General features: G+C 38.1%; 1 protein-coding gene across 2 annotated transcripts in view; it reads right to left on the reverse strand.

The window, feature by feature from the left end:
* Positions 1-21,976, reverse strand: part of LOC134220044 (uncharacterized) — a 587,564-nt gene extending 565,588 nt beyond the window's left edge. Inside the window, exons 1-2 of one of the 2 annotated variants that reach the window (XM_062698987.1) lie at positions 16,371-16,442; positions 16,239-16,312 (exon numbers count right to left, since the gene is read on the reverse strand). The gene's annotated coding sequence lies outside the window, so the exon portion shown is untranslated. Of the gene's footprint in view, positions 1-16,238; positions 16,313-16,370; positions 16,443-21,334 lie in introns of those variants that run through there. The other variant, XM_062698986.1, reaches the window with a different exon arrangement.
* Between the last annotated feature and the right edge of the window lie 2,608 nt (positions 21,977-24,584).

Here is a 24,584-nt window from a genome sequence, read left to right on the forward strand (position 1 = left end):
AATATCCGGAGAAATTCCTGGAGGAACTTCTGGAGGAATTTCTGGAGGAATATTCAAAGCAAATCCTGACGGAAATTTCCGGATAAATTCCTGCAGGGATTTTCGGAGCAATTGCTGGAGGAATATCCGGAGGAATTTCACGAAGAATTTCCAAAGGAATTCCTGGAGGAATTTTCAAAGGAATCCCATTAGGAGTTTTCACAGGAATTCCTTTAGAAATTTCCGAAGGAATTCCTAGAGGAATTTCCGAAGGAATTCCTAGAAGAATTTCCGAAGGAATTCCTTGAGGAATTTCCGAAGGAATTCCTTGAAGAACTTTTAGAGGAATTTCTGGAGGAGCTTCCGGATGAATTCCGCGAGGAACTACCGCAGGAATTCTTACAGAAAATTACGAACGAACTCCTGGAGAATCCTCTGGAGGATTTCGTGCAGAGAATTCCGGAGACATTTCTGGAAGAGCTTCCGGAGAGATTCATGAACGAACTTTCAAAACAGCTCCTAAACCAACTTGTGGTAGAAATCTTGAACAATACTCAGGAGGAATTTCAGGAGTAACTTCCGGAGGATCTCCTGAAGTAGCTGAAAGTAACTCAAAAATCCATACAATAAGCAGAAATTTCTAAAGGAATTCCTGTAGAAATTTTGGAGCAACTCCTGGACGAATTTCCGAAGAGATACTAGAGCTACTTAAAAAAATTTTAGTATTTCGATAGTTGCAAATCTTCAGCTAATTGAATATCAACAGCTAATTGAATATATGTTTCGAAAAATAATTTGATAAACAAGAAAACAAATTTTTAACTCTATATTGAGCACCTTTAGTTTCTCTTTTTCTACTAATGCACCTTATATGCTATTTTTTATCTTATAGATATTAGATTAGTGAATCTTGAATAAACAATACTTTGATGTTTCTCATATTGTTGGAAGTATTCGAAGAACTTCTAATATTGTGCTTATAATAGAAATAATATTAGAATTATATAAATAATTCTTAGTTTCATAAAATATTAGTAGCTAGAATTTCCAAAACTCTGCCGCGCATTCTTTGATTGATAATCCTGAATGAATCCTTGATGCTTCCCAAATGTTTTCAGAATCAAGAGCTGTTTAAAAAAATAGAAGAATATTCAAAGAATACATTATTCAATATTGGTTTCAATATTTCAAGTTTTTTTTAAGGATCTTTGATTGCAGCAAATCGCAAACTATTCAAATAATTTCCATTCTCACAACGTGCATAGAATGTAGTAAAATGAACACATGCTGCTGCTGTATGTAATTTTTCCATTTCTACTTTCCCCACCGTGCTGCATTTATGCGTGGAATTTAGACGCATGTTTTGGAAATTCAAAAAGCATGCTATGAAATATTTTGTTGAATTTTATAATTTGTACCATGAGAATCTTTATTTTCTTGAGATTTTATTGGTATATAAAACATTGAATATTTTATATTGAAAATCGAGTAATTCTAGGTGTAACCAGATCATATTTTTCAAGCACACCTATACATACAAACGAGTCGTGCGAAGGAAACGTGATCAAGGCAAGAGAGTTCATTTGTTCAAAGGTTAGGGTGGATCTGCGCAATCATGTGATTTGGATGTTGATTCCAAAAGAGGAACAAGATAAGGACAAACTGCTTCATTGTTCATCCTAAGCTCCCATTGCCGCTTATCTCCCAAACAGGATACCTAAGTAAATTTTGTTAGCTCTTTTTATCATTTCATATTCGTCAGCAATAAAAAGACGGTATATGGTATGCATCAATTTCCTTTTCATTCCAATGTTTTTGTTTGGATGGTATTGGGATCTTGATATGAAGAATTGGAGAACTAGCTCAAACATTTGAAGAAAAATTGGTTCTCTTTATGTTGTCACTACAACTATATATGAATCGATGTTCTGGAATTACTATTTATGATTGTTAGTTCGTATCGAATAGAATATTTTATATAAAACAATTACCTTAGTATTTACCGCGTGAGTTTCTACTAAAGATGTTATTCGTATAAATATAGTATTCCAATGAATTTGAATTATTATAAATACCCTTTTTGATACAGGATATCAATACTTTTCAATAATTCATTATACTATAGTTCCTGTGTGTTGGTAGCAAGTTCATTTCTTGTGATGTTCATCCAAGAAATTTTAAATTTGCGGTTGGTCCGCAGATGCTCGACTGACTTGGGCCTTAAGTTCTAAAAATATACAACTTTATTGGCAACATAGAAAATGTTGCAATGAAACTGGTCGTCTTTGTTGCGAAACGATAATCGTGGTAAATTCAATTTAACACGTAAAAGAATAACATCAATATCAATAATGAGCATTTTTGTTTTCTTTATAACTTTGTTTACAAAAGTCAGATCACTTCGCAACAACAACTGCCCTATAACTAAGGAAGTATTCTATGAAGTCATCGGGTCGATTACATTTGAATATTTGCTGGGTTGCAACACGGAACGGTCTTTTGCTATATTGAGGATTTCTATAGTAATTTCCATACAAACTTCAAACTGCTCGTGCTTAGTCTAGTTACATCCAAATTAACTAAAAATTCAGGAGGATTAATAAAACAGCAAATGTCATCGTTTTAGCATAGGGGAGCGAAAAAGTCAAAATTTGAATCACTCTAGTGAGCATACTTGATAGTCATTAAAAACGACAAAGATAAGGCCAAAATCGTCTGTTTTGCGAATGTTATTGATCTTGGAGCATGTTCTTATTAATGGAACAAATACCCTATTTGCACAATATACAAAACGAAAAAATGCTTATAAGGACACTTTGTTGAAGTCCAACGTAATACCAGCAGGGACAAAGAAATTATCACTTCGTGTTGTTCCATTCTCGCGATACAGGCATGCTAATCAATTAAACCCATTCAATGTCACCTCTCCCAATCAGGCCCTCCTTTTTTCCCTAAATGAAGCAATATAATGCGTCCAAATACGGTTCCACAAAGCGCACTCGCCCTGCACGAGCAGCAGCCATTCAACTTTTACCGAATTAAGTCAGCTTCGACTACCGCAAACCGTGTCGAAGAAAACGAGTACCACCAGTATCGCGAATTTCGCGATCATTCCTCAACCCCCTTTTTCCATCAAGTGAAAACCAGACACCCTGCAATATTAGTCCATCCGATATACGTACTGCAGCGTTCAGCCGCGCATCGCATTATTGGCGGGAATTGTCGATCGTTCCAACTGCCAACTGGATGCGAAAGGAGGAAAACCTCCGCAGCGAACCGAACATGACCCTTGTTCGGTCTAATCGGGACAAGCACAACGCCCGAGTGCGGTCTGCCCGGAATAGATCTTGATCGAATTGGAGGGGCCGATGGGAGAGTATCAGTTTTCTCGTTTTGTGTTGTTACAGCAGCGGAAGGTTGGGTCGACACGGGGTGTATATAGCAGAATTTGCAGCTCGAAAAGTGAACTTTGACCAATGAACAACTTTTGTCAATACATATACGATTTTCCGACTTTTCACGTCTTCATGCCCAGCAATACAAAATTAATAAATACATTAATAAAAACACGAGAGAGGGGGAGTCTCTGAATTCTCCACTTCCTTCTAAGAAACAAATTTTCAAGAGCGTCCTGCCAAAGCGTGGAAAAAAAATAAAAGAAAGCTGGAAACTTCAGACGTTCCTTCTAACTCTAACATTGGAAATAATTCTTCTCCTATCGAACTGATCAATCAGTTCGATTTGATTCATGACGAAATTGAGCAAATCGACACTAGATTTGTGATTATAGGAATGAGATTTTTAATAACCTTCAGGAGATCAAGATTTCATTTCAGATTGCCAGGAAGGGTGACTGCCGCGATTTGCCAGGATCCTTTGACGATCGCAAACGTCTTCTTCAGTATTTAACTGAGAAGCGCCACAAATTCTTCAAATACGACGACAAAACTGAGCGATTGTTCAGAGTCGTCTTGAAAGGTCTCCCCAGTGAGGATAAATCACTGGATGAGATTAAAATTGAAATTTTTTTCACCAGTCTAAGGATTTTCACCAGTCCAAGTAATTAAGATGAAAAAGAATTCTCGCTCTGGTATCTCTCAGAGAAGTATTTCTCAAGAATTTTATTTAGTTTACTTTAACAAAAGTGAACTGAATAATATGAAAAGTTTGGAAAAGGCCTGTATTATGTCCCATGTCCGTGTTACATGGGAACATTTCCGCAGGCCTGGGGGAAATTTCCAAAACCCCACACAGTGTCGTAAGTGCCAAAAGTGGGGAAAAAGTCACGGAACTAAACATTGTCATATGGATGCTAAATGGATGATTTTTGGTGGAACCTCTTACGCCAAGGACGCCTGTCCTGTGAGAGAAGATTCCAATAAGTTTAAATGTGCCAATTGTGGGGGCAATCATAAATCCAATTTCTGGGAATACCCTTCACGCAAAAAGTTTTGAATTCTCGTGCAAAATTGATGACGGGAAATTCCAATAGGATCCCAGATTCGTCGGGTAAACATATTTCAAACGCTCAAGATCCGCAATCATTTGCCGGTCGAGCAATTCATACCCACCACAATCAACGAACAAATTTTGCTCCTACCGCTCGCCGAGTACCGAGCAGTTCTTCAAATTCTAATTTTTCAAACACTCCCTCCTATGCAACCATCGCTGAGGCAAGCAAAATTTCATCTCTGAAAATTTACCAACAATGAATGATTTTCATACCCATTCTTCAACGGAAAATAACGTTCATTCTGACGATTCAGGTAGCATGTCTACTTCCGACTTTGATTTTCTAAATGAACAATTGCATCACATGATTGATGCAATGTTCAAAACAAATACCAAAACTGAAGTTGTTCAGGTTGGTATCAAATTTACTCAAAGAATTGTTATTGGACTTTTCATCAAAAGAGATCCAAATTATTTTATTTACCGAAATGATCGTCTTGACAGCGCCTGTGGTGGGGTCGCCATTGTCATTAATAGACGTATCAAACATAAATTATATTCTTCGTTTGAAATCAAAATTTTCGAAACCTTGGGAGTTTCTGTTGAAACAAATTTTGGACAATTCTCTTTTATTGCAGCCTACTTGCCTTTCTAATGCAATGGGCAGCAAAAGAATTTGTTGAAAGCTGATCTTCAAATTCTGACTCGCAACAAATTAAAATTCTTCGTAATTGGTGACCTCAATACCAAACATCGTTCATGGAAAAATGTTCAAAGGAATTCCAACGGCAACATTTTATTTGAAGATTGTTCTGCGGGATAATATACTATTCAATATCCCAATGGACCAACTTGTTTTCTTCCAGTCGAAATCCATCTACAATTGGTTTAGTTTTAACGGATTCAAGTCAGCTGTGTGGCCAATTGGTAACTCATGCTGACTTTGACTCTGATTACCTTCCTGTGACGTTTGAAATCTCACAAGAAATTAGCAATCCAATCAGCTCTACTTTAAATTATCATAGAGCTGATTGGGATTTATATAAAACGTATATCAAGAGAAATTTTGATGTTGATATTCCTCCTTCCTAAATGTGAAATTAAATTCAACTCCATTATTATTGACGACGATCTTCAGTTACCGATCCGTCTTAAAAATGTGAGGCGAAGGCAATACCAAAGAACTCGCGATCTCGCGTTGAAAGTTATTTGGCGAGATTTGCAAAATAAAATTAAAAAACGTTTCGCTATTCTGAGAAATACCAACTTTGAGAATAATGTCTCGAAGTTGGATCCCTGTTCGGAACCCTTTTGGAAATTAACGAAAATTCTTAACAACCTCAAAAGCCAATTCTAGCGCTTAAAGAGGGAAATAAAATTTTATTAACAAATGGCGAAAAGGCTCAAAAACTTGCTCAGCAGTTCGAGAGTGTCCATTATTTTAGTCTATGTTGTTCCAATTTTGAAGCCGGACAAAAACCCAGCTGAGGCTTCTAGTTATCGGCCAATCAGTTTGCTTTCTTCAATAAGTGAAAAGATTACTTTAAATAGAATGATTGTTCATATTAATGACAATTCTATTTTTGCTGATGAGCAATTTGGTTTTCGCCATGGGCATTCAACCTCCATCAGTTATTAAGAGTTACGAATGCAATTCGACTCAACAAATCTGAAGGATATTCGACTGGAGTTGCTCTTCTTAATATAGAGAAAGCATTTGACAGTGTTTGGCATCAAGGTTTGATTGTAAAATTTATTATTTTTAATTTTCCTCTGTACATCATTAAACTGATCCAAAATTATTTATCAGATCGCTCACTGCAGGTAAACTATCAGAATTCTGGTGTTCCCCAAGGCAGCATACTGGGGCCCATATTGTATAACATTTTTACTTCTGACTTACCTGATTTACCACCAGGGTGTCAAAAATCTTTGTTTGCAGATGACACGGGCTTCTTAGCTAAAGGGCGAAGCCTTCGTGTCATTTGTAGTAGATTGCAAAAAAGTTTGGCTATTTTCTCCACTTACTTGCAAAAATGGAAAATTTCCCCAAATGCTTCCAAAACTCAGCTTATAATTTTCTCACAAAATCCGAGAGCTTCTTATTTGAAACCTTCTAGCACCTTCTTTTGTCACTATGAATGGGGTTCCAATTAATTGGTCTAGCGAAGCCAAATATTTAGCACTTCTGCTAGACCAAAAATTAACTTTTAAAAATCACATTGAAGGCCTTCAAGCCAAATGTAACAAATATATTAAGTGGACTTATAAACAGAATATAAAAACATTGTGTCAAGAACAAACTTTTGATTTACAAACAAATTTTTAGACCAGCCATGTTGTATGCTGTGCCAATATGGACTAGTTGCTGCAATACCAGAAAAAAGGCACTTCAGAGGATTCTAAATAAAATTTTGAAAATGATTCTGAAGTTGCCTCCGTGGTATAGTACCAATGAACTTCGAAGAATTTCTAATATTGAGACATTGCAACAAATGTCCAATTTCCAATTTTAGGCAAAAATCGTTGCAATCTTCTATTGAAACGATTAGCTTCTTGTACCCTTAGTATAAATTAGGAGAAGTTTAGTTTAACACCCAAAAGGCCAAGCTCTTCCAGAAGGCAAATTTTGAAATTGAAAAAATCATAACTCTCAATGTGAAATTTTGAGACAAGGTCCAGTTTTTATTCTAGTTTCGATTTCACTCAGAGTGGTGTCCAGATTCCGTATGGTTCCGGAATTATTCCAGATTCGGTTGGGGTTCCCCCGATATGGCATTTGGGGTATTTCGATGAAAACTTTTTTTACATGGAACTCTTCTCAAACTTTTACCAAAAACAAAGCTATACTGAATACGGTTCTATTAGGAGTTTTTCAGATTTTTTGAAGTGCTTATAAGCGTCTCCAGGATGTCCCCAAATGCCCCCGGGGAAGCCGTGGAAGAGGACATTTTTTAGTTTTTAGCCCAAAACATGTTAAGTGACAGCTGAGAGTAGCATTTGGTGGCTCCAGCAGAGAGGAAATAGTGAAAACTTTTTCTTAGAGAACTCTTGGAACAGCGAATTGAGTAGTTTTTCGCGAAATCGTAACGTCGACCAAAAGCGCGACGTGCAAAAATCTAACGTTCAGTGTTGTGAATTTCGGCCGTAAGGGCCAGATTATGAACGAACGAACGTTCAGCAGTAAGTGGAGAAGCTCGGCCGTAGGTGCCAGTTCCGAACTAACAGGTTCAGTATAGTGACGTTCGGCCATAAGGTGCCAGATCTGAATTAACAGATTCGGTATTGTGAAGTTTGACCGTAAGGGCCAGATTAGGAACGGACGTTCAGCAGTGCAAGAGTTATTCACCCCATATACGGGCTCCGGTAGACAACTGTATAATGAGCACATTGGAGGATGAAATTTACTACATGATAGAGTACTTCGACGAAATTGACCAGCGAGTGAATATTGCAAAACAATCGCGAGAATACCAAAGGTGGATGTTGCAACCCTTACCTGTTGGAGTACTAAGTGAATCAAGGATAATTCCTGTCACTCTGTGGCCTGTAACCCATCGTGCGAGGATCTTTCAACAGAGAATTACGAAATATAAACCCCTTTGCTGGACTAGAAGGTGAACGACTGAATTGTAACAACCACCCGCAGGATCATCAGTGATTTATGCTAGCCGTTCTAAGCGGCAAACCCCAGCAGGAATACTAAATTCAATCAAGATCTCTTTTTTGGTCTTTGAACCAGAATGATGTATATCCCCCGATTTTAACCAGGACAGCCTTTGCCAAACTATTGGGTTTCCATCTCTGAAGAAAGCATAAATCTAAAACTTGCTGGTGTTGAAGAAAGCTCCCTCTTCTCTATGGCATACGAATGGACTTGGTGAGAGAATTCCATTATATATATATTTATTAATTTTTTTTGAAACTATATAACTATATGCCATATGCAAAAAAACAACCGTCAGGGCACCCGATTGAAGCGATTTGGATAGGAAGAGTGGAATCGCCAACTTCCTATTGTTAACATTTCGTGGATAAAGGGCGGGCTCTTCTCCCCATCTATTGGGTCAATCTGGGAAATGAGGGCTAGATTATATTATTGTATGTACGAACTTTCTTCTGGAAGGAGATTCTCTACTCATCCCGTGGATTCGCATAAGTGTCTCTGCTTATGGAACCACCCCACCCATTTTTGGCCCTTCATACAGGAGTTTGATGAAATACAAACAATAACATAATCATGATCAAATCGTTTGTCAGATATGGCCAGTGCTATCGGCAGGTGCCTTGCTACAATAGATGGTAGCATCATCATCATCTTCATCATCATCATCAAAACATGTTAAGTGACAGCTCTTTCTTCATGATTTCTCACAAAAAATCTTCTGATACGTGTGAAAAGTCTGTAAGACCTAATTGACCCCTTCCAGAACCTCATGGGGTGCAGGAATTGGCATTTTCATTTCTTGACCCAAACATGTCATGCGACTGATTTCTCATGAATAATCTTCTGGTGATTCCATAAATGACGATTGACCTCACTGGCCAATTCCAGAATATTATGGTGCCCCGGGAGAACCTGTAGAAGATTACATTTCCTACTTTAGACCAAACGTATCGTGCGACAGCTCATTGATATTCACAAATAAAGTTCTGGTAAGACTGTAAAGTGTAAAACAACTTATTGCCCACTCCCGGAACACCACGGAGTGCCCCGGTGGAACCTGTAGATATGGACATTTTAATTTTTGCACTAAAACATGTCATGCGATAGCTCTATCTTCATGGTTTCTCACGAATAATCATCTGAAGATCTCATAAAGCACAACAGACCTCATCGACCACTTCCGGAATACCACGGAGTACCCGGGGGACCTGTATAAGGGGACATTTCCGAATTAAGACCAAAATGTGTCAGGCGACAACTCATTCTTCATAGTTTTTCACAAATAAACTTCTGGTAAGTCTGAAAAGAGGAGAAAAAACTCATTGGCCATTTCCGGAACTTCATCCCGAGCAGGAACGACGACCTCGATAACAGAAATTGTTATGATTTAGCCTTGCACAAGAGGTAAAATACCAAAAAATAATACCAAAAACTTATACGCAGAATACTTGGAGCATACCATGCTTAGGTATTTCTATACCAAACGAATAATAATTGGTTATGCATTTGGTATTGAAATTCAATTTAATAACTGAGTTTGTTATGGCTTAAGTATTGTGCGTATTAGTTTTTGTATTATTCCTTTGGTATTTTACCTCTTATGCAGGGCTAGTTCATAACAGAATATGGTATCAGAAATAAGTATTATTGAGCCAATTTCTCCTGCTCGGGATAGAGTAGGAGAAGGTGGGTAGACTTGATCCCCGGGGAGACTTGATCATCCCCTGTTTTATCGAGAACTAAAGTAGTTTTGTTCTAGCGTATACTATACTAAGATCATCGAGACAAATGACCTTTATGTGGTGAGTTATTATTTAGATTGACAACCTTATTTATTCTGCAGGGCGGTTTGTATGTTTTGACCTTCCTAAAGATTTTTTTATTGGTCACGCAAAATTTGAACAATTTTTCATAACAATGACCAAAGTCTTTCATTTTTTCACAGCAACAAGCCATAAATATGCTTATTGATCTGTACTGATGAAAATGTCAAAAAATCTTTCATGTATACGCACAGGAACTCGATAATTCCGCGTGTTTCGAAGGGAAAATATTTAAAAAATCTGAGGGCACCTTTCTAATTTTATCAAAGCAAGTTCTTGGAGAGGGATCAATTTCCCCGAATATTTTCAAAGTCGATTTTTGATAGCTTTCCAAAAAATCGATTGTGTATCAATAACAACAATAATTTAAGGATTGTCATACATCAGTAAAGTTAAATACTATATTTCTTAGAGAGTCTGTGTGGAAATCGTGTATGTTTATTTATTTTTGGTTGTAATACATCGGAAATCAGAAAAGGGAATCAAGTCTACCCAGTCTCCCCTACCCCGGCAGAACCTATAGGAATAAACATTTTTGTTTTTGCACCAAAACATGTCATGCGATAGCCTTATCTTCAAGGTTTCTCGCGAATCATTCTCTGATGATTCTATAAAAGACAATTTACCTCACTGGTCACTTCCGGAGTATACTCAGTATCCAGAAGGTAGCTTGAGCTGGAAGGGTACGATGGGCAGGGCATGTTGCAATAATGGCATTCGCTTTCGACAGCAACATGCTTTCCGATCAATTGATTAAGCTTCCTCTTCGGCAATTATTCAGCAATGAATAAATCTTGATTTCGTTAATAATTTTTCGTAGCGTAAGGTATTTTGGCATGATAGCTGATAGTCAGATAGTCTGGAGTTCAACAATGCAATTTTTAAGTTAAACTTTGCCAAACCCTCATTTCCACATCATGTCATATAGCCTGGTTTTAGTTTTAGCCGCTATTCCAGTTTCTGAGAGGGGCTTCCGGAACTAGGTTCAAGGGGTCAGTAGCGAAAAAAAAATTTGATAACCATATTGCGAGGATTGGATTAGTGTAATTTTCATTAACTATTTCGGCTATCAATAAATTTCAAGAACCATATTGTTACATAGCATTGAGTAAAAATAGTGAAGAAATAATTCAGCTTTTTGATATGAATGTATTTCTGAAAAGTAAAAAAAAAAGACATGTGGCTGGTGTTGATGTGTCAAGTGAAAGGTTTCCCTTCTTGATCTTTAGAAGAAATGTTAAAATCGCATTAATATTCGTGATAGTCCCCAAAATTTCTTAATCCGTAAAAGGACGCTAATACCAGTTGTGGAATTAGACTTAATTTTCCTGTTTCCTATTATGGCAAATCCTATTGTTTTCTTATGGAATTGATCATTATAGGACTACCAACGCTATAACTGGTGCGAAAGACGACAAAAACTAAGCAAAATAATTTTAACAATTAGCTATATTTTGTTTGTTTTGGAGGTGACTAAAAGTGTTCGGGTTCTCCTGTAGCCTTGCGAGCAAAAGCGTAGGGTTGCTAATCCGGAGATGGTGAGTTCGATTCTCGAGTCTAGAATGTTTTCGGGTGGATACTCTCTCGACGTGGTCTATGGGACGTACATGGTGCCCTGGGCATAGTGTATCCATTGTATTGCCAAACAAGATAAATACTCATACAATGGCGGACATAAAAATCTACTAAGTGGAAAAGCATCAGAGGCGCATCCAAGGATGTTATCGATCATTTAGTAATCTGCCTTCGATCATTTAGTAGTTTGTCGATAGCTCATTCCCGAGGCTAAATTTTAAAAAGTGTTGTATAGTGAACTTCTAGTGCGAAGGTTTTTCTACAACTCTGCCTAACAGGTCGATGTTTGATTTCCACTATTAACGGAGTTATGGCGCCAGTTGCAGTAACTCATACTAAATGATAACCAAATTTCAATCATTCAGAATAAGTTACTGCTACTTGCGCTATAGCTCTGTTATTAGTGAAATTCAAAGAACAAGTTGTTAGACAGAGTTGTAGAGAAACCTTCGCACTTGAAGTTCATCATACAACACATTTTGAAATTTAACCTCTGGAATGTGTTATTGACAAACTACTAAACGATAAAACGCAGATTACTAAATGATCGATAACATCCTTGGGCGCATCCACGTTTCAAGTCGTGGGTAGGACAAATAGGGGTAACGCCGATTTGGACAAAAATTCAGATGTTGAGAAATCCATACATTTAAAAATATTTGTACTTCAAAACAAACCTCACATAGTTTGTGATTTTTTAATCGATTTTCACGACAATTATTGCATTTCCAACTAGAATGAATGTTCATTTCGTGCTTGCTCTTTTCGTCAAAACGATACTGATCACAATCAATGTAAGATGAGGAAAAAGAAGGGGAGTGTTTCTCGGGGTGGTAGTGTATAAAAATTTCATTGGACGGCGCTACTTCAAAGATGTAAAGACAAAACCCGAGTTTAACTCAATGCGCTAAAAAAATAACGTGCGCACTGTGTTTCGCGTCGCCTAATAAACGATTACGCATTCCATCTCGTACCCCACGCACTCCAGTTGCTTGTGAAGAGCTTATTTCGACAGAAACGACGCGTATTAAAAGTGCATTAATCATTAAACATCAATTATTTAACTTCACTGTCTCGCGATTAGATAAAAAAAAACAACACATTGCTCGGCCGATGGCTGTTTCACACTCACTGTAAATTTGTTGAATAACTGACCATTAAATAAATAAAGAACTATTCCTTCTTCTACCTTCTATCCATTCGACATCTTGTCTTTGACTTTTTGTCCTTCGATATTTTTGTTCTACAGCGCATCCTACAGCGATTTTCGAAAACGTTTAAAATCTCCCAGCACGGATCACACAATTTTCTTCAAGTCAACTTCTTGCACTTTTTTTAATTTCAGATTTTTTTTTATAGATCGTAGCGAACTACCAGGGAATCGTGTGATCATCAAATAATCTTTGGGGAGTTCAGAACTCCTTGCAAACGAGATTTTATGCGGGCTTAGAGATACAAGTCTTTCCTTAGATTTCCATAAAACCTTTCAGGTTTCTGAAAATCTTTTTCCTATATGCTTCTTAAAATCCAATTATACGTGCTATAATTATAAAAAAAAATATTAAAAATTGTGTGAATTTAGAAATAATCACAATTTCAAATTCCCACAACTAGTTTTTCGCCTCTTGAGAGCCTTGATACATTTTTGAGCACTTTTGGGATTAAAAATTACTACTTGGAGTCGTTAAGGATAACCAGCAGAATGTTTCTTAAGGATCCCAGAAATCATTATGATTGATATTTGAACTCTGATTAACTTTTACATCCTCATTGGTAACAGTTACACACAGATCAAGTCTGCATAATATTTGATTATATTTTTGTAGACCTATCAGACAATATTGCAACTGAAATAATTATCTAGATGATTTGTTCTTACCATAATCAAGGGTAGGACAATGCATTGACTGTCCTACCCAGGAACATTCATGCGTAGGACATGTCCTACTTGTCCTACCCACTCCCGGCGCCACTGAAAAGCATGTAGCAAGTACGACATAGTTATTTATTTATTCTCGATTCCCGGGATTTGAACATTAGTTTCCCGAATTTCCCGGGAAATGTTTTTACAGTTTTTTTTTCATTCGATAAAATATTAGTCTTTTTAACTAAATCTAAGGTACTGATTTATTATATTTCTACTAATATTTGCTCTTCGTTTTCATAATAGGGGAAATGTCTTCTTCCAATAAACAAACCAAAATACATTTCATTTCTTTTTTTTGCTGGGATGAACATGGTAGCATTGAGATGAAGAACCGGTACAGTTATCCTATACCCACATATTGATAATAAATGAAGTCATGCACAAGTAGAGTTGCTACTGAATTTTGAGATGCAATCCTGAGGATTTTAGGTAGAGTCGGAAAGCAAAAGTATCTTTGAGAGCGCAGATGCTTGTGCAGAGTGACATGTTTCCAATGTCGCAGATCTTAAGTACTATTTCGATTAGGAATACGCCATACTTTAGAAGGCGACAATGGGCCTAAGAGATGATCTCATCAGGACACTGCAGACCTCATGCTTGAACAAAAGCAAGAGTCTACAAAATAAAGATGAAATCTCTAAATTTTTTGCTGTAGAGAAGATAATTTTTTGGACATGGACGGCAAATTTGTTCAGATTCTTCAACAATTATATGTTTATATGAGGCTATATTTACTGAAAGTGAACGCTTATTTTTATTCTCAGCAATTATATGCTGTGAAAGTTGTTCAAGTCTATGTTTCGTGTTTTTAAGCCATAGGTTAATTCTTCGGTTTTTTGATTTCAAAGCTTTTTTTTAATCATTTCAAAAAATACCTGCGATTCAACGGGTCAACTAATAATCGCTTTCGCATGATGAGATATGCTTTTTATAAAATTTTCAGCTAAATCGGAAAAAGTTTCGAGGGGAACCAAATCAATTTTATGTTTTCTTAGACTTTCTCTGACTTCTAAAAGAATCTATTGAAGGATAGAAATATTTAAATTTAATGCTATAACATGGAGACAAAGCATACGACATACATTAATAATTTTGTTATTCATCCTAATAAAAATAAAGAAAGACAAAGTCGCATGAAAAATAAATTGGCAAGTTTTTTACTTTTGTTTGAGCATGCAGCAACAAAATCTATTTCAAAACAGTTTTAAGGAGAATATATTTGAGCTCCAAAATTATTTTTGACAATAATTTTGAATAAATTTCGCTCAAATTTATTTCCCGGGATCCCGGGAAATTTCTATTTAATTTCCCGTTTCCCGGGAAGTTGGTTCCCGCATTGACTGAGACTGATTTTTAAAGAAGGGATCAAACCTACCGTCGCTTTATTTCGGACAAACGCCTATTTTAAACGAAGAGATCAAAGAAGCAACCACATTCACTATTGTCTTAATCTTAGAAAAACGGCGGTTTTTATCCCAAGTAACAATCTTAATAATTTACAAAATGTGCAATAAAACGACAAATGTCAAATACTTTATAGGCTTATTAGTAGCTTGACGATTATCTCGAGGACATGAAACCAATCTTGAAAAGTGTCTTAATTTTATCTTACGAATAACCTTCATAAATCTTCGTAGTTTTCAATTGGTTTATAATGGTATTGTACTAGAACTTTATGTTTATATCAAAATCCATGAACTATAGAATATCAGACGGCAATAAATACATACTTTCAGTGATAATGTTACTCCTTATAATTTTTATTTAGAATAATGAAACCATGTCAAACGTAGAGAAAGATAATATTCCATGCAATCTACAACAATTTCCATTCCACTACTAGTTTTGAACAAAATATTCCCTAGCTTATACTTATCACATAGTACTGTATATATTAGAATTATTGCTTTAATCCATATTCACCAGTATTCTTGTTTATATACGTCTAATAGTTCTAATCGTTATCCCATTTGATTTTGTAGGCTACAAGGAGACTAAGTCAAATAAGCATACAATAGTATGAATGTAGTTGTCATTAGGATTTTTGTATTTTATAGTCATACCGACCCTAAATACCAAAGTACCAAAAATGTCTCGATGCGGAATTAAATTCAAACAGTCAAAACACGTAATTATTGAATATTCTCTGACATTCCATTGCCGTAAATAAAATTATTTAAACGGCGCACTCAAATATTCTGCTTTTCTAACCTGTTTTGACCAGAAATTTGAACGCGCACGAAAATTTGATGCACGCGAACGAATTTCTGAGCATTCAATTTTACGATGATCAAAAATTGTTTTACTTCCGTATGAGTGTTATTTTTTTCTCCATTTGTACATTTTGCAATTCCTTCCGCAACAATAACAGCTGGCTTCGAGGAAAAATGAAGTTCTTATTTTTGACAGTGGACAGTGGTCTTATCACCAGACTTGAACTTGCTTTGAAGAGTGGGCCACTTGGTCATAACTTACTCTTGTAGCGGTCTTCAAGAGGTCGCCATGGAGTTTTTATTTTTGTTGTTAGTTTTGTAAATTTACTCTCCAAAACAGCTACCAGAGGATGATAAAACTCAAAATATTACTTGGGATTTTTGGGGAAATGTTATTGTTGCGCTAGCAAAACGGTTATGGAAGACAAAGAACTATTTTCCGATTTGATAACATTTATTCCAAGTTTGGTTGGTATTCCAGGGTTAAAAAATCCCTTTGGAAGAAAAGACAATAAATTTGTTCGTGTTTAGCCTAATCCATGCGAATGTGCGTATTTACATGTGTGTGATAGATATGGGAAGTACGTATATGGCCTACTTACGTTTACTGTTCTCTACCGATAATTCGACCGTACTAGCGACAACTGACTCCGCACTGTTTAAGACCGTACTGTAACTGTGAAATTATCATAGTATTAGGGTTTCGTTGTGCAATGTTACTATGTTAGATTTACCTCCCACTCTAGTATAACTACACTACTCAAATATCTATAAGCACACTTAACTCTCTTCTCAACAATTTCAAGCTAATCGAACATAAAACAAGTCATTAATTCTATCATTCAGTCATCAAAAGCCTAACATGAAATCTCACCTAAGTTTCGCACTTCTGCATTCACTACATCAGTCTTGTTTTGGTTCATTTCTGATACCTATAAACGAGCCTATAATCACATTGCCGCCCATACATACCTATAGGCTGACCATTACCGATCAACTTGTAGGTGATAGATAATATAGGACACAGGGCCGGCGCTAATTGTTGCTCGAAATTATTTAATTAATATGTGAGATTCGTCGCAACTCCTGGGTGTTGCAACAGTTATTTTCTGGAAATATTATCCAGCTGTTTACGCCAGCCATAAATTTGGAAAGGGGTAATTCAAACATGACAGATGCTGTGAACCATTTTATTGCATCAGCATCATAGCGAGCATCATAGTAACCTTTGAATTGAAGATTGTTTCGCAAAACTGTCTGTCAAAATGTAAAACTTGTTTATTACGTATCACGGAAAATTCGATTCAGATTTTTCATAGCAAACTACAACTTTTGGAGAGCAATACTAGCAAAGTTTGTTAACTACGGGTTGATTTCTATCAACTTCTATTTTATTTATCTTGAATGAGGTATATTTATTCATTATTCGAGTGTGATTTTAAATCTGCACAAAAGAAAAGAAACTCAATTGCGGATGTCTATTTACTAATAACACCATTGTATTATGATTATTCTTTATTCTAGCAACTCAACAAACTGTTCTTCGACATATACCCATACTTTTGAGCACTATACTTTGAATAACAAATAATATTAGCTGTTGTAATTGTCATCATGTAGTGTAGAGGAAGGATGTGGTTATTATGATAAATGAAAGATTATTTCAAAGCAGGCAACTTGAATTTGCTGAAATCGTTTCATTAGGGTGGTGTCGTTGGTATTGTTATTCGGTTGTTCGGCCATATTCAGAATTGACGTAATGTCAATGTCAACTTATCTCCACGGCAGCCTAGATAGCCGTGTGGTATCGGCAGCCGGTTGCCTGGCTAAAAATAACGCTACGGATTGCCTGTTCCAGTGGTAAAAGTCTATGATACAGGTGACCCCGAACTCTTGGTGCGATGCGGCCTTATGCTTACCGTGCCTACGAATCAATGGTTAGGGGGGGAGGTGGTTCATAAAAACCTAACCGCTAACGGAGCACCAGGGCACCCTTCACAGTATTAAGCCCTTGCTGCGCTAACCGGAGCGATAGCGTAGTTGACTTTTTGCTTCTCAGAAATAATCGGCTACTCTTATTCAATCTCAACTTGAGGTTAAATAAGGAATTATGAGTATGTTAGTTTTTCATCAAATTGTCACCTATATGAATTGGCTTTATGCGTTTTTCACAGTGTACTCTGTGTTTCGTCTTTGACGTTCTTGATACGATACCGACTTGGTTTCATCGTTGCTATTCACATGATTGTTATCGTAATTCGCAATGGCTACAGTTGGGATAGCTCAAATCAATCTTCAGCGTAAAAGAACAGCAACGATTATTCTTTGTAGACTCATGCAAAATGGCAAATCCCAAGTGGCTTTGGTGCAGGAACCCTATTTTCGCAAGGGTAGCTTCTACCTAGGCAACCTAGTGAACCCGGTTTTTGCAACTTTCAATAATGAAATGGCAAACTCTCGATTAATGCCGGGTGCACGTGTACTTGTTAACAACGCTATCGTTACTACACTTTTCTCTGAATCAACAATCAGAGATGTATGTGCTGTCGAAACAATTGATGTAACTGGTGGAACACCCGCCAAAAAATCCGTCTATTGTTCGCTTTATTTACCACATGAGGAACCTTCTCCTACGGATGCTTTCAAACAAGTTGTCGTTTATTGCACTTCAAAAGGCCTTCCGCTGATTGTCGGTAGTGATGCTAATGTCCATCGCATCACCTGGGGTAGCTCGGATGTCAATCTGATCTCAATCTCTGATTAATCTCTCCTGGACCCCTAACATTGAGTTCAGAGTCAAGAAGGCGTGTATGGCTTTCGGCCAATGCCAACGAACTTTTGGTAAGACTTGGGGTCTTACACCCAAATATATCAAATGAATTTACACAACAGTTGTACGACCAATCTTGGCTTATGGATGTATTGTGTGGTGGCAAAGGGGTGAAGTGAGGATTATTCAGTCTAAATTAGGCCAGCTATCCAATACCCAAGTGTTGGGTGAAGTTTTTCATCAACTCTTGGTCTGTAACTCAGCACAAATATCATTGTAGTAGTCTGGATTCATGTCATCAAACAAGATCCGGTACATCCCGGAACCATTTCCGTAGTAGCAAACTATTTAGCTAATCTGTCTAAACAGAATTGCAGTGTCTTAGTCAAGGCCTTGACAGGTCACTGCTGACTCAATTATCACATGGCAAATATTCAACGTGTTGAACCATTTGTCTGTGATGGTTGTGAATCCGATTATGGAACTTCTTATCATCTGATATGTAACTGCCTAGTTCATGCGCAACTGCGGTTCCAAATATTTGGTAAACACTTACTAAGTGACATTGACAACAGAAGCCTGAACCTTCAAAGTATTCCGTTGTTCATAATCCGTTGTAATAAGAAGCTAGGAGCTTTTCTACGTTTATACTTTGTATGCCTCCTTTAAGGGTCCCTTTCCCAAACTTCCCATTTTCCCCCATCCATATTCCTTTCCATTTTGTTCACTTCCTTTTCCATCAGCTGCGTAATAAGAAAGGCTGTGAAGGCGATGGCACAAATCTCTCAAATTAAGGTGAACATGCCCCTAGAGCCGACGTTCTGATACCTGATACCATACTTTGAATAATTTGAAAAAAAAATTCAATAGCAGAGTAGGGGAACCCGAGCAGCACAAGTCAGTCAAAAATGGTTGCAGCAACTTGATTGTGACCTAATCTGGTCACATATGAGTTGCAGTAACCTACGTGGAACATGTGTGCTACTAGGGAATGATGTGGTAATTATGATTATGGTGCCGAACTGGAAAAGAATGAGTACATCGTTCCATCCCTTTTCGCCAGCAAGCGTTAGCATAGCATAGTTACGGTGTACTTCGTAGATTGGACACTAGTAATTCTCATGTTTTTCTTTTGAAATCCTTATTCAGATTGCTATCAGAAATCAAGGTAGGTGTGGTCCTTGATTTCAATCTAGGATAAAAATCACAAAAGCATGAGGATTACTACTTCCGGCCACGTCCATCTTCACCGTAACTTGGGAGGGGAAGGAAGTGTTGATGTAGTACTTACTTAACGAGAGGTCCCCCACTCAGCGACTCCCTAATTCGTTGGGTCAGGATCTGCCTGTAGCTGACAATGTGACCGTGGTAGATCTTACACCGTAACACACCACTCAAAGGTGTCTACCCAGTGTTATGGGGCCCTTTTCGCCAGCAAGCGTTGGAAACCAAAACTCAACGAAAGTTTGAGGTTCATTTTGGTTTAGTTGAGTATAAGAACGAATAATAAAAACCATTCAACTGAACACCCAGCATTAAAGACAACATACATGACCTTTTCACAACAACTAATGGACCAGTGAAAAGTGCTTCGGCGGAAATCGAACCCACACTCCACAGCATATGTGTCTAGACGACTGATGTCGCTAACCGCAAGGCAACGAATCTCACTTTTAATCTTAGCTCTTTAAAGTAAGATTCAAATTGATCTCTAAATGTAAAGTTTGCGCATTTTACTTGCCAATGATGGTTTCGCCAAAGGAGTCCACACTACTGCTCTGGTTATCAGCATTTCATGGGTTGGTTTTGGAAGATGGCTTCTCGGTCTGACAAATCAAAACACTGTTATTTTATTTTGTCCTGATATAGTGTTGTTCAGGGACCCTCCTTAGCCGTACGGTAAGATGCGCGGCCACAAAGCAAGACCATGCTGAGGGTGACTGGGTTCGATTCCCGGTCCGGTCTAGGAAATTTTTGGGCTGGAAATTGTTTCGACTTCTCTGGGCGTAAAAGTATCATTAGCCTCATGATATACGAATGCAGAAATGGTAACTTAGCCTAGAAACCTCGCAGCTAATAACTGTGGAAGTGCTCAATGAACATTAGGCTGCGAGGTGGCAATGTCCCAGTGGGAGATGTAATGCCAATGTATTGGTGTTTTGATTTTGTCAAGACTGGAAAGCAGAAAATATTAAACAACAGTCGAATAATAATAGTCTATTAGAATGAATCAAAGCGTAAAATATCAAGAATTAAAATGTGAATAATTTGTAAACTTGTAGTCTCATAGTATTTTTGTCTTTGGTTATCTACGGTATTATAAATTTTAACGATTCAAATTTCTGTAAAAATCTCAGCCAAGGTGGGAAGAATTATACACAAATCTCTATCATCGCGCCCTAATGAGCGATTGAACTCGCTCGTAAATCTGTAGGAAATCGTCGCGCTCGAGTTTGGTTTTTGTAAAATCGCAATCGTAATTTACTGAGATTTATTTCGCGTCAAAACGTTATAAATACCAATCGATGTGCAATTTGTTCGCACATACAATATTGCAATCTTTTGTTTGATGCAAAGAAGCTTCAATCACTGATAATTATGATTTTTTTTTAGAAAATCAATCAGAAAAATTTAGATTCAAAACTGAAAAGGCGCACAGAATTTTTTGAAAAAATTTTCTAGTCTGAAATCAAACTTTCTGTTAATGCTAAATTTACTTGTTAGACGATCGTCAATAGTCAGCAGCAGAACGAAATTTTCCGGATCTTCACGTTCTGTTAGCTTCTCAATCGCGCGCGCGCGCTGATGGCCATCTGACCATACCTCATTAAACACTAATTAATCCCGTATGTTCTTCATTCCATCCAATTGCGCATCTCGGGTGAGGCGCATTGAGATTCCTGCGCCGGTTCGGTTCTTTTCACTCACTTTTTATTCCACGGCTGCTGGACGGATTGCGGTTCTGCGCTGGAACAACTGCTGGATTTTCCGAAGGCTGCTCTGCTCTGTGTGGCGATTGTTAGGAAATTCTTTCCACTCTATTGTTTTCCGTTTTCCCTAGCTTTGTGGCGCCTCTGGCTGCTGCTGTTTCTTCCACTCAATGGCTTGTATCGAACAATGTTTTCCTATGTTTGAGCAGAAATTCCAATTAGCATAGAACACTTCCTGGACAGCATTCACACACACGTGCACTCTGCGTGTCTAACACAATTCACTTCTGTTACGATGCTCTGGTCTGGCAGGTTTTCAGAAACACAACTTACGTAGACTGAGCGCACTTCCTGTTTCCAAGTGAGTTAAGATAACTTTTTCACAATCACCGCTGAATATCTACACAACGCTTTCATAAAAAAAAAACAAAACACCAATCACAGAATAGTATCCTCGGAAACTCAACAAACCAACCACCGATCGGTAACGGCAACTATCGCGCGAGGGACGAAAAACCACCAACTCTCACTAGTAGCGAAAAAAAAAACGCAAAATCGATCTCAAGGAACTTTTCTCTGGCTAGGAAAGCTAAGCGCGCATGCTAGCAGCTCAACGACAGGCGGAAAACTGAATCGCGCACGGTGATGGATACTGCACTGCTGCTGGGGTGGTTGCCTCTGCCTCTACGATCCTCCGGTGATCATCTAGCGGGTCTTTCTCCGAGGGCGCTCTCCTTCCTTCCCTGGACCGCTGACTGGTCTATGATGACGATGATGATTATGCTGCTGATGATTATGCTCCCGTGCAAACCGGCAGCAATAGGATTCGGCCTGTCCGATGGATGGCGCTTGGAGTGTTTCCATCGTGCTCAGATTCAACTCTCTCGTGGGAGCTTCGCGTGCGCGCGTTAGCAAACTAGTGAGTGAACTGTCTATGAAAGAAGGCCTTTCGTCGCGCGGTGGACACTTTATTGAAGCTTGCTGGTTGATATAGTTTTTCTGTGAGTGGCGTTTAAAATTTAGGGCAATAACGGATGGTGGATCCACAGTCGAAGTTTAGGCAAGGCCAATATGATAACATTTAGCGTTGGAGACTACTGGAAACTATTTCAGAGTTGTTGGTGTTTACTCTGCGATTAAATGAAATCTGTAGCTGTCTGAAGCTGGGCAACCATTTTACTTCACAGTATCTATTTCAAAGTAGAAATAATAATAATAAGAGTCCAGTTCAGAATCCAAATCTCTAACACAAAAAAAAACTTCAGATTTTGTACCTCAAAATAAATACCGAAATACAAATGTAATGCAAATAACGATTTGATCAAAAATTCAAAATTTGACAATTTTATAACAGCAAGCCCCCGTCGGTGCGTCATGTACAGGGAAATGAACTTGATCGGAAGAAAGCGATCGGTGCAATGACGAGTGGTGGCTCATTGTTTCGGGGGCCGGCCCGCCCGCAAAGAGAAATGCTCGCGCCAGAGATAAAAGGGGGAAACATTTTCCGCGAGAGCTCGTGGATGGGGTTCGCCGCTTGGGATTCGCTGAGAGGCGTCCGATGACGATCGGGTGGATTTTGTTGGCGTGATCATATTAATGACGATGATGGCGATGGATGATCTATCTCGACCGATTGGAGAGAGGGTCGACGATGATTTCTAAGATATGCTCCGTGCACTCTCTCTCTTGTTCTTTGCTAGATTTATGCTCGTATGCTTTACAAGTTTACATGTTAGAGCATGGCTGGAATCCGTTGTTCGGTCAAAAGGTACGGGATATGTTGTTGTTCGGCGACTTGGAGATTTATGATGTTTATCTTACTCTTGAATGGTTCTTATACGAAGTTGATTAGCAATGCTTATTGAATTTGTCAGAAGAAATTATTGGATGAATTCTGTTAGATTTATAACTTTTACATTTTTTTTTGTTCGGGTGAACCACTATACAGTGGTTACCACTATCCATTTCATTGAACTTTTGTAGCATTCATATTAATTCAGTAATTTTTAATTTGTATTGCTCAATAGCATTTAGACAAGATTTTGTTGTTGGCAAATTGCGCTTTTGAATTAATGTTCTAATTATTAAATCAAATGGACGCAATATAGAGCTCCAGTATATAAAATAGTGCGCAAAAATAATTCATTATTGGCAGTGGCTGATTTTCTACCCGCCGCTGTCACATCCAGTATATGGGCAAAATAGCCAGCATGAGTTAACCGCCAGAAATTTGTACGGCGAAAGACATCTAACGCGGGTTTTAGATGCCTTTCGCCATACTGATTTCAGAAAGTTAACTCCTAGTGTGCCGCTGTAAGCACGCTCAAAGCAGGTGATACCTTGCAATATTTTTTTGCAAAATGGTGGAGTTTTTATTGTAGTTATTAGGCATTAACTACAACCGTTGTCCATAAAGTTTTGTGAAATAGCGGCGTTGACATCATCAAATACTTTTTCCAACTGTTGCTTCAAAGCCAGCTAGATCTCTAACACCTTAGGTAGCCTTAAGGTCACTCCTGACAGAATCCCAGTTTCAAAGTGCTCGCGTTTTCGGGGGCACACCACTCGATACGGAAGCAACGCACAACTGTCATTTTTATTTTTTCACGCATGCTGCGAGGCAGCAAAGCTGAATCAACAAAAATGACAGTTGTCCGCCGCCTCCGTATCGAGTGGTGTGCCTCCAAAAACGCGAGCACTTTGAAACTTGGATTCTGTCAGGAGTGACCTTTACCTTCAGTCTTCACGATGGTCAAACCTTCTTAATCGGGGCAAACACATAACAACAAAATTAAACCGCGCGAACTATCTGCTTAGGGGCCGTACACTAATTACGTAAGCATTTTTTCTGGGTTTTTCACTTGAAAAAGTTTTTCGAAGTGCTCGAGCCAGCTGAAACGCTGAAACTGGTCAGTTGGGTCGGTCAATAACATCGTTGCATTCATCTTCGAGCGGCTTAAGCGTCGTGAGATATCGTAGAGGAGGCGAATGTCCCCGGTTGTGGCGGCTATCTCTCCTTCGTCGGCCAGAGATCGTTTTACTTCCTTCTCAAGAGCCGCGTATCGTTGACGGGCTAAGACTTTGGCTCCTCTGGTTTTTGATCGCTCTATCGCGGCTTTGGCTTCTCTTCACTCCTCTATCTTCCTCCAGGTCTCATCGGTGATTCAATGTTTTCTCTGGGTGCGCAGTTCGCCCAAATTGTTCTCGCTGGTGGCGATGAAGGCATTCTTGATGGCGGTCCAGTGGTC

The sequence above is a fragment of the Armigeres subalbatus genome, chromosome 3, assembly GCF_024139115.2.
Source record: "Armigeres subalbatus isolate Guangzhou_Male chromosome 3, GZ_Asu_2, whole genome shotgun sequence".
NCBI classification, from domain to species: Eukaryota; Metazoa; Arthropoda; class Insecta; order Diptera; family Culicidae; genus Armigeres; species Armigeres subalbatus.